The sequence below is a fragment of the Protopterus annectens genome, chromosome 3.part1 (assembly GCF_019279795.1).
Source record: "Protopterus annectens isolate FY-2018-M chromosome 3.part1, PAN1.0, whole genome shotgun sequence".
Taxonomy (NCBI): domain Eukaryota; kingdom Metazoa; phylum Chordata; order Ceratodontiformes; family Protopteridae; genus Protopterus; species Protopterus annectens.
In genome coordinates, this window is record NC_056732.1 from 514,609,209 (window position 1) to 514,621,632 (window position 12,424).

The window sequence follows — 12,424 nt, forward strand, 5'->3', positions numbered from 1 at the left end:
CTTAATGGAAATTGTGGAATTTTACTCTTGTGTGCTCTGTGCTATGGTGTTTTCTGTAACTCTCCCACACTGCTGTCAGTGGTGAGATTGATGCTCCTTAATTACTGACCCAGGTTTTAAGTGGGGGACGTCACATTATTGTTGGCAGTCCAGTGAGATATTGCCCAGATGTCACAGCATATAATACATTTACAAATAACAGATCATGCCTTGATATCAGTCTACATTCAGTTGCACTTGGTTGTGTGAGGAATTACTTCATGTATTTGCTGCCAATCTGTTTATGTTGCAAAGATGGATAGGTCCCCTCCTCTTTTCTGATGGTGCATTGCAGTGACAGTTGGGATCCAACATATGTAGTCATATCTCATGTGTACAAACAGTTTCTACTGTGTACGTCACAGACTGATTTTCTGCATTTCAGCTGTTTCTCCATTTGTTATAATTTTTTTGGGGGGAGCCACTGTTTATGACATGTGCTGCTTAGCACAGATGAATTTGGCTATGCGCACCTCATTTGCACATAGAGCAGCAGTGCACAAACCAAATGAATGGGCCATCCAAGTTCCAGACAGGAGCCAGACATCCAAAACATACACTGGATGCATTCAATTAATACTATTGGCCAACATGCGCATTTCCTGGCAGTGTGCACTCTTGCACTACATGTTTGCATGATGGTAAGCAATGCACAACACTTTCAAATGTTGCAAAATCAAAAAGTGTGCATTCCCAGTAAGTGCAATACCTGCAATTGGTGAGAAAACATCATACTACATTGGTCTTGATCTGTGGTAGGCATGGCAAGTGTTCCAGGAGAGGTTATGGGATTCCATGCTCAAAGATTGGGTGTCCAGGAGTCCAAAGTGTTTGTTGGACTCAGTGAATGAACATGGGCTTAGGTTGTTTCAGAGGGATTATCATGGCTTGGATTACAAGGCAGAGGCATGGAATAGTCTGGCCTGGGCTCTGACCAGTGCTGCCGGTATACCCTGTACTACAGGTGAACAATATTGAAATCAATACAGAGACCTCCAGATGAGGAAGAAGGATACTCTTGACCATTGGCTTGAAGAATGTAGGCCTGGGGGGACCCCACAGATGTATAAATATCACTTACAGAGACTAACTTCAAGAGTTAAAAGCTGGATATAGTCAGGATTGGTATGCTTAATGATATTCTGTTCTGTTTTTTTCCACAGCCATCACAGACCAAGAACTGAATGCACAAACCCATCCCACTAGATTGGCATGGATGAGATGCATGTGGTATGTATGCATCCGAACAGTAGGGTTATTTTAACATGAAAGGTAAAGACTCATTTATTGGTTTATTATGCAGTTGTATCAAATTGAGCATTTGTTTTTCAACTATATTAGGAAAGTAGGCGAAAATAACACTTCACTATTACAGAGTAGTCATAGGTTGTGCCTTAAAAATTATATACAATACTGTTAGGTTATCATTGATATTGCGATGTAACATCAGAGCTCTAAAGCAGTGGTACCACTGGCCTGCTGTAAACTGTAATCAGTATAATTGGAAAATGCATATGTGCGATATATGCATAGATTAAGGATTGCTTGGTACAATCTGTATTATATTGTGCATCTGCTAGGAACTGGGTAGTCTTAACAGTAAACAAAAGGTATTTGTTAAAAGTTGGTAGTCTTAAAAGCAAAGGTAACAGAATAGAGTCAAATAATAATTGTATCAATACTTTGTATGTCACATACAGAGTTACTAATATTCTCCCTTTTTTTTCTCATCCCAGCTCTTTTTTTTTTTTTTAAATTTTTTTTATATTTTTTTCCCACAGCACAGGGGGGTAGGCCTGTCTCATGGGATCCTCCTACCCCCACTCCACCGGCTATAGCACCGCTGCCCAGGACTTCTGCTGCATGACCTGGTAGCACCCCCTGTGTTGTCCCTGTAGTACCTGGCACCTCAGGTAGTTCTGCCATGTAGGATAGGCCGGTGATTCCATTCAGGAGCAATGGCAGAGGTGGTGAGTTTATCACCCGCGATGAACTGCCAGGGTTGGTGCATACGATAGTGCACCACACAGTTGGTGCATGCCTACACTGGCTGAAAACACTGCTCTCCATCGTTATATTAAATAACACCAGGAGATGCAGATGTCAGACACTGCAGCCATCGTTACAGTGAGGTGACAGTGATGACAGTCCAGTGGGTGAGGATTTGATTCTCAATGTCTCCCAGCTTGCCATCTATGGGCTTGCAATTTCCCCACCCTCACCCCAACAATGGTGTTCATCCACCTCTTGTATCCTTCACTGACCTTGTCTCGTGTCCTATTTGGCTTGCCTGGCTGCAATTGCTTCCTCACCTGCCCAACTTACCTCACCTAGACATTCCTACATCCCTTCCTCAACATTCCTTTAGCTCTCACAAAAAAAAAAAAAAAAAAAAAAACAAAGAAAAAAAAGCGGGCACTTGTCCCCCCCAAAAAAATGGCCCATACATAGCTCTCCATTTTGCACACATGTCTTTGTGTGTTCATGACACACTTGAGTTGGTCTAATTCCCTATACAGCAGATTGTGTTGTGGTCACCCCTCTCTCTGGAGGTGACAGTCCAAATTCATCTAACATTTTGCATATATGCTCATATTTTATTCTTGAAGAGATGGATAGCTATGGTTCTTCCGTACATAATTTTTGCACATTTCTGTCTTCTTTCACTTTGTTCTTCCCCCTGCTTGCTTCCCATTTCACCACTTTCCTATCTTTCCCATTTCTTTTCTTTAAAGCATATTTGTGCAATTGTCCGCATCTCATACTAATGTGCAGCTACAGCAAAAATCAGTTATAAGTGTTATATACAGTTGTATTGGAAACAAGTACCATCTAGCCATATTTTAGCAACTCCATACCAACTATCACACTTCAAAATTTGGACTTACACTTAAAAGTATTTGACACTGTTCCATACATATGGATTCAAGCCCAGTACCATCTGAATACAAAAATGAATGGATAACTACATTAAGAGATGATGCTACAGACTCAGTTGGGTAGCAGATATATTTTACAGACTGAATAGAAAACGGCAGACTTAACTGCTATTGTATGCAGCTGTTGCTTAACTGAATCTCTGGCTGCAGGAAGTAATGCACTTAATGCAGAGATAAGTTCCTTTTTGTGGGCCAAATGGCATTGGTTTAGCTGTAACTAATACATTGAGCTACTTTGGTAGTAGTATTGCTTATTGATCCTTCCCGATGTGCAGCATTATGCACAGTCGCGCACTACTGCTATATAGAACTAAATGGGCATCACACAATAATGCTTTATAAAACATTACAGGGAATCATGCAATGCTGCTTCATACAAATTGAATAGGGAAGATATGAGATCAGTGATATGGGAAGCAAGCACGGGGAGTACAAACAAAAATCTTTGATAAACTGTTATTGAATGTATTAAATGCATCTGCTTGCTAACTGACTCTGTGTCAGCAAGTGTTAATGCATTGTTGTTGGAGGCAGATGTTACTGGGTTTAACTACTGGTGGAAAGTGGTAATTTTATAAGTGTGTATGATACTTTAAATATATCTACTTATTTTGCTGACATTTACCATTGCTACACGTTGGTGTGCAATGCACAGCATTGCGCATTTATTCTTTAAAGAAAAGAAATGGAGAAGACAGAAAAGTGGTGAAATTGGGAGCAAGCAGGGGTAGAACAAAATGAAAGGAGGAAAGGAATGTGCAGAAAGGATGTAGGAAAAAATCATAGCTATCCATTTCTTCAAGAATAAAGCATGAACATGTATGCAAACTTTATCTTAATTTAGCCTGTCACTTCCAGAGAGAGGAGTGACCACAACACAATCTGTTGTACAGGGAATTGAACCGAATCATGTGTGTCATGAAGAAATGTGTGAAATGGAGAACTATATATGGGGCAGTTTTTTTTTGGGACAGATGCCTATTTTTTTGAATGAGAGAGAGAGAGAGAGAGAGAGGAATGTTGGAGAAGGGTTGTAGGAATGTCTGGGTGAGGTAAGTTGGGCAGTTGAGGAAGCAATTGCAAACAGACAAGACCAACAAGAAAAGAGACAGGGACAATGAAGGACTCAAGAGGTGGGTGAACACCATGGTTGGGAAATTCAGGTCCCATGCACATTGAGGCAATTGACAGTGAGAATCTAGTACTCACCCAGTGAACTGTCATCACTGTCACCTCACTGCACTACTGGCTTTAGTGTCCAGTGTCTGCTTCTCCTATGAGTTCTCTGCATGTAGATGGAGAGCAGATGGTCCATCCAGTGTAGGCATGCACCCGCGATGCAGTGCAAACTCCTACGCACCATCCCTGGCAGTTCCTGTTGGGTAATAAACTCATCATCTCTGCCACTGCTACCAGAGGGAGCCACGGGCCTATCTTCTAGGGCATAACTGCCTGAGGGGCTGGGTTGTGCAGAGGCAGCAGAGAGGGTGTTACCAGGTTGTGCATCAGATGTGCTGGGCAGTGGTGCTGTAGCTGATGTAGGTGGGGGCAGGTGGATCCCGTGGGACAGGCCTATCCCAGTGCACTGTCAGAAAAACAAAAAAAGAAAGAAATAGAAAAGAAAAAAAGAGAGAAATAAAAGGGTTGGGGTGAGAGAAAAAACAGGGAGAACATACTGTTTTTCATATGTGACATACAAAGCATTGATACAATTATTTGACTCTGTTCTCTTACCTTTACTTTTAACACTACAAATTCCTAACAATTTTCTCCCTTGCTTTTAAGACTACCCAGTTCATAATAGAGGCACAGTATAGAAGAGATTGTTGCCACCAATCCTTGATGTGTGCATATATTGCACATATGCATGTTCCAGCACACTATAGTACAGATTGCAGCCACCAATCTTTGATGTGTGCATATATTGCACATATGCATGTTCCAATTACACTTACAGTTTACAGAAGGCCATTTGTGCCACTGGTATAGATGTATGATGTTACATTCCAGTAATGATGAAAACCTAACAGTATTGTATATTTGAGAAGTGTGGGTTTTGAACCTGCAACCGAAGACTACTCTCAAATAGTGTTCTGCTATTTTGTCCTACAGACTACTGCTTCCATAGTTTCCTTTTACAGTTTAGAGATCCAAGCTCACTGTTATCTGAGAATATGGAACTGTTGTTTTGTGCTTCAGACTAAAGCATGTAGGTTCAAACATCAGCCATAGACTTTCGGCTTTTCCAGGTTAGGGGTCACCACAGCAGAACTCCGGTCCGCTCATGATTGGCAGTGGATTTTTACAGTGCTGCATTGCCAGCCCGATGCCCAACCTTTAACAAAGGCATGCCCATTCACACTTGCACCTACTTGTATGTCTTTAACTTCACTCGACCGCAGGGAGGACATGCAGACTCCACACAGAAGGCACTCTAGCCGAGAATCGAATGGGAGAACCTCTTACTGTGAGGCGACAATGCTAACCATTGCACCACTGTGTTCAATTATTTCCTTTTTATACTTTCACAGTATACATGACGATGACAGTGTAGTTCCAGAAATGTGCACCAAGGGTGTAAGTAGGCATACTCACTGTACTCAAGCGAGTACATTTGTTTCTGAGAATCTCTCCTAAAATGTTCAGCACAAACAGAACATAATTTTTAGAACAATCTGAACTATTGACTACTGTACATTGCTATACAAAACATGCTCTCCTAAGGATAATGTACCTCTAAAATAGCCGTTTTATGGTTGCAAGTGGCAACAACTGAAAATAAATGCCCCTTTCTGAGGTGCATAGGGCAGCAGTTTGCGAAATGAGTACATTTTTTAAATGATTGGTGGATTGTAGGGGGGGGGGGGCAACATCATAAGGTTTGCTACAAAATATACATTTCTGGCAAAACACCTGATATGAACTACCTGCAGTATATGCAATGTCCCCTGATGTATTTGGTTTCCTTACCAACTGTTATCTTACCTCTACGCATTGTCATTTTACATATATAACATTTACTCACTTTGTTACACTCTAGCTATGATACTCTTACATGCTTTTGCCCACATTTCCTTTTTATTATGTAGATGTGTCCCTGAGTGGGCAGAAGTACTTCTATAGTTTTTAATAATTTTAATTAGTGGTGTTTGTACAATAATCAATTTACATATAACTTCACATTCCTTGATAAGCTCACCCTGCCTCTTAATTAGGTACTTCAAGTTGTCCTTGTTTTGTATTGTGCCATATGTATATGCTCACTAACTGATGTTAAGCTTATTTACAACTTATTGTTTATATTGTGTACTCAAGCCAATCTGTACCTCAGTGTGGCCACTAGCAAGTGTTATGGCCATGAACAGATGCTGGTAAATGTGTAAAGTTGCTTAGCTCCTTGCACATTCTATGAGCATTGCTGCTCATTGGGCTAAGATGAATGAATTTCGAGGCTTAATGTAATGTGTACATGTTTTTTAATGAATCCCTGGGATGCGGATGTGATTAGGGCTTATGAGAAGGATTAGTAAAGTTAAGAAGTCATTGGAGAGATCATCTATACCACCATAAGTGACTTTGTATTACTATGATTAGGGCTGAGGAAAAGCTGCTATAAAAGTGCTAAGCATGAATATAAGATTTTGCTGAACAGTATAATATGTTTTGTTACATACATTATTATTTGGTAATTGAATAAATCCACTAAGCATTTTGCACAGGCAAAACAGGAACACTGCCTTGTTAGTGACTTTCTCAGGATCACACAAGTATCAAATAAGAACTGCGGAGTTCAAATCCAGAATTGCAAGATACCTTTTGTCAACAGTACATGATCTTTACCACTAATATATTCTCTCAGACTACTGATCAGTGGGAATACAGACCAAGTCCATACTATTGAATGAGATATCACTACCTTATCAGTCACAAGGGTATGTACTTTTATCCAGTTTTGTATCTATATATCTGTTTTTTTATGTTTTTTGTAAAGGAGAGTAAATATTGCATTTTGAATCATTTGAATGACTGTTAATCTATATTAGCTGTAGACCATGGTTAGCATATTTGGGTCTGAATACTGTACTGATAACTTCTGAATTTTACTATGAACCATGACTATAATATGCCAGTGAACAGGTAAAGCACTGCATAATTTTTTACAGTATGGCATAACAGAAGCAAGTCCTATATCATAAAGAGCCATTTATCTAGTATGTGTATGTTGCCATTAACTAATCTAGAATAATTTATTTTGAGCAAAATTATGTGATTAATGGCATGGGCACTGGAGTAGCTGGGCGGTGAAGGGTGTAAATGAGTGACTGACATCAGATGGTCTGTTCTGGTGGGAAGGAGGTAGTCTGGTCTGCTGCAGTTCTGGCATCTCCTGAACAAGGTGTGCCTCATATAGAGTGTCTGGGTGAGGGATGTGTGCTCAGCTCTTTTAATCCATGTTTATACAGTAATCTTCATAGGAACATGTGGAGGAATGTGTAACTAAAAAGAAGAAGGATAAGCTGGCCTTCATGTATGCAAATGCTTATAGTAACTGTGAGAGGAAGAGTTGGGGGCCTTCAGAGATATAAAAAAATTAGATGAGTGAGTAATGACAGCCTTTTATAATCAGCTCTTGGCCCACTGTGGAATTATATTTTATTTTTATTGTAATTTTTATAATTATCCTTTGTTGACCAGGTTAGTCCCACTAGGCTAGTGGCATAATTTCACAGAGACCCGAGGTGGTATTTATTAAACTAGGGGAAATTCAGCCAGGCCATCAGGGAACTACCCCCACTGCTTTTGATAGGTGCTGTGGGATCTTTTACATCCACCTGAGCTATCACCAACTCAAGCAGATGGGCCCTCGATTTAATGTGTCATCTAAAGGACAACAGACTTAGGACTGCAACCCCCCCCCCCCCCATGCTGCACTGCAGTGTCAGCAATCCATCTACCTGGCATTGGAGTAGAACTCACAGCTCTCTGCACCAAACATGATTGTGCTACCTGTTGTACCACATAGGCCAATCAAGCACAGAAGGGTTAATGGCTGATGCTTGGAATGCCACAGAAGAAAATGAGCATACACACACACACACACACACACACACACACACACACACACACACACACACACACACACACACACACACACACACACACACACACACACACACACACACACACACACACACACACACACACACACACACACACGTAGAAAACACAAAGGTAATTGACAAGCAAACAAGCAAATGACTAGTATCTCTGCCAAACATTCTGTCTGTAAAAATTACTGGAGTAATGTCATAACATTAATAACAAAATAACCAAAAAAGTGTAAAATACAGATATTATGAAAAATGGATTCCCTCTACCCACATTAAATAAATCTTCAAATAAGAAGACGTTGTAGCATGTTTATATGATTGCTTGCTTGCATTTGAAATTAATTAGATGTTAAAGAGATTAACATTTACCATTTCACATTCTGGAGAAAGCAGAAAGCATAATTTCAGGCAAAAATAAAACCAAGGCATCAGATTGGACACTTCCAAACTTTTTAAGCAACCATTATCCTACCTATAGCCAAAGATTCTCCCAGCAACCACCTAAAGACCACCTTTATAGAGAATGTTGCAAACTCACCACCTTCAATCCAGATACCTTTAACTCTAAATTGATCGACATAAATTTGTACTTCCTTCATCGACTTCCTCTCAAGAGGCAGTTAAATCTTTCAGTCAGATATTCCTAGACATACTTAATTCACTAGTACCTACAAGAAAAATTAGAATAAAATTTAACTTTGCCCCTTGGCTCAACAAGCATGCCCTCTCCATTATGCATAAGTGTCTGGAAAGCCTGGATCAAAAACAAATCCCTTCCCCTTCATCAAAATTACAAAGACCTCAGAAACCTTTCAAAGAAACTAGTTTAACAATGATACAAAAATGTATTCTGCTTTGCCCAATCTAACCCACAGAACAATCCAAAAAATTCTGGACAACCATTAATAATCTCCTTTATCCTGGCAACCCTACCACTCCCAACCCCTTCCCACACAATACAGCCTCCGAAACAGCCACTCTGCTAAACAACTTTTTCATAGAAACAATAGCAACACTTCCTCTACACTTCCTTCATCCTCCAACAAAATACCTTTTAACGGCTTCTCATTTAAACCAGTTCCTACCTCCTACATCAAATCCCCCTTGTCCAAACTCAAACCTTGCTCCCCCTCTGCTGATAAACTACCTTCCTACTTTCTTAAAGTTGCTGCAAAATCCATTGCCTACCCTGCCTCTATATTCATATATAGATCCATTACTGAAGCCTGTGTACCTGACATATGGAAATCGTTCTTTACAATCCCACTACATAAGGGTGGGAACTCTACTGACCCTTCTAATTATAGACCCATTGCCATCCTGCTCCCTATCTCCAAGACTCTTGAGAAGTGCATACATACCCAATTACTCAAACACCTGTTAACAACAACCTGCTAACTTCCACTCAACATGATTTCAGGCCCCACCACAGTACATCCACTGTACTAGTTTTTTTTTACCCAAACAGTAGCTTAGGGCCATGACAACAACATGCTGATCTCCTCCTAATTCCTTGACCTCTCTAAGGCCTTTGATAGTGTCTCTCATGCTAAACTTCTAACTAAACTCTCAGACCTTAACTTCTTCAGCTCCTTTGCAAATTGGTTTTCCAGCTACCTCTCCAATAGGCAACAATCTGTTCACTGGCAAACTGTCATCCCCCCTTCCTTCCAATCAATACAGGAGTTCCTCAAGGATCAGTCCTGGGCCCCCCTTGTTCAATATTTTCACTAATAAACTACATTCTGCTTGTAAGCTCTCAACACTATTGCAATATGCCAATGACTATATACATATCACCACTGCCCAAAGTATTCCCAATCTATTAGCACTCACTCAGGACACCTTCTCATATCTAGAAACTTGGCTCATTGACAATCAGGCAATACTAAATCCTAAAAAAACAAAACTTGTCTTTTTTCCTAGAACACTAACAGAACACAATTCTTCGTTTATCACCTTCCTCAACAATGTCATCATTAAAGCTGAACCTTATACATCCAGCAATGTATAAAAAAAACATCAGAGACTTAGACTGGTTTACAGAAAATTAAAATTCCTTAAACCATCCTCCAAACTTTCTCTGGCTAGGTCACTCCTCTTAAGTTATCTTCATTACACTGCCTCTATCCTTACTAATATTCAGTCTACTGTCTTGGCCAAGCTTGACCAAACACAATAAAATAACCCGATTTGCCACTAACCTTCCACAAAATTATCATCACTGTCTCACCCTTAATAAACTTCAATGGCCTGAATTCTCTCATCAACTACACCTTCCTCAATTACATATCACACACTCTGTTCTCTATAATCCCTCTTCCTGCCCTTCCCTCTCCACACTAGTTTCTTTCTATACCCCCCCCCCCCCGATACCTTTGCACAAGTGACAAACACCTTCTTGATGTCTACAAACTTAAAAAGAACATTGGAAAGTCCCTTTACAAGTACTCTCTATCTCATGTCATGAACAGTCTCACTCTCAGTTTAAGAAATATGTCCCATAAACACCAGTTTAAAAGAGAATTAAAACAATATCAACAAATGACTTGGTCCTGTCCATTCCAAATACCCACATGACAACCATTTAATCTCTGCATCCCCTCTATTAGACATACTCCTCTTCTACACTACCTGAACATTTTTTACATTTTCTCTCTGACGTGCAATTTCATTGTTCTTATCTCCTAGCGCTAATAAGATGGAAATTATTCCAATGCTTTCCTCTTTAGTTTAACTACTGCGAGTTCCTCTTGTACACTGTATACTTTTGTAATGGAATTTTCATTTGATTCTTGAGTAATGTGCTATGGACTGCATCTTATATCTCTATGTTATGGGTTTGTACTTTTACCATTATGTTATTTTTATCTTTTTCATGACTGTATATTGTATAGAACTTTTCTCCTCGGGTCTCCACAGAAAATGCCTCTCCCCTGGCTCAGCTGGACTAACCCAGTTAACAAATGTCAAATAAAAAAACAAAATAAATAAATAGTTGTAACTATACTAGTACAAAACAAACTTAAAATGTTAAGTTATTTCATTGGCAACAGGTAACAAGATAAGCAGATTTCATCTTCAACTCTTATACCATGCAATTTAACACAAAACCCGATTAATTATTAATAAAACGTAGGAGGATCTCACTCAGATATTTACTAACTTAATGAAAAATCTGTAGAGTAAACATGGTTTTTGCTCACTTCAGCTGTTTATTTCTTACCGCACCACTATTCTTTCTATTAGGCAAATCTGAATTTAAACTTAAAATGCTGCAAAGTTCTACATAAAATAGAAATAACATGCAAGTTGGGGGGGGGGGGGGCAAAGTGACCAGTAAGAAACATGCTCTGCCAAAAACTGTCCATATTAGATTTTTTTAACAAAGTATTGTTATATTTATTTCCAGCATATACAAACAAGTTGCTATTTTACTTTCCTCTTAAAGCAATACTGTTGTGATGTACAAGCTTTCTAGATAATATGGAAACTAGTCCAGGAGTTAGTAATAGTACTGTCTTAAACATGGTCTCACCCACCAAGCCAGTAAGGCATAACAGTCAAAAAACAAATTTTCTTGTCATTTGAGACTCAATAGTGAAACACATGGATGTCCCACTCACCAGGATGGACAAGGAGAACATCATGGTCAGCTGCCTGTCCTGTGCCAGTATTTGTCAGATCATACATGCACTCAGGTCGCTCTGCAACAAGTACCGTTATGACTCTGTCATAGTTCATGTTGGTGTGAATGACCTGAGACATACCTCACTGGACTATATAAAGAGAGACATGCTTGAGCTCTCTGAGTATGTGACCCAGGCCGATATGTTCCTAGCCTTGAGTAGCATACTACCCTCACCTAGAATGATGCCACAGTATAAACAAAAAATGATTGCTTTCAATAATTGGCTCAGTTTTTGGTGTCATTCAAAGGGGATATAGTTCCTGTCAGCCTGGAAAGCCATGCTTGACAAACCTCACTGCTTTGCCAGAGACAATTTGCACCTGGCACCTCTAGGCTTTTGGCTGCTTACAATGGCTCTAGCCTCCCTCATAGTGGCTTTTTTAGGCAAGGTCTTAAAACAAATTACTAACATGAAATTAACCAATCAGAACTAAATAAGGGTCATGCTGCTAGATGCTGGGAGCTTAAACCAAAAACTTCACTCCCTGGAAGAACTACTATAACTAGAAGATGTAGATGTCTGTGCAGTTACAGAAACCTGATTCAAGGTCACGGACTGTACCCCAGGCTACAATGCCTTCCACACCTTTAGACCTCAAAATGAATATGTGAAAACTAAAGGAGATGATCTTTCAATCTATATT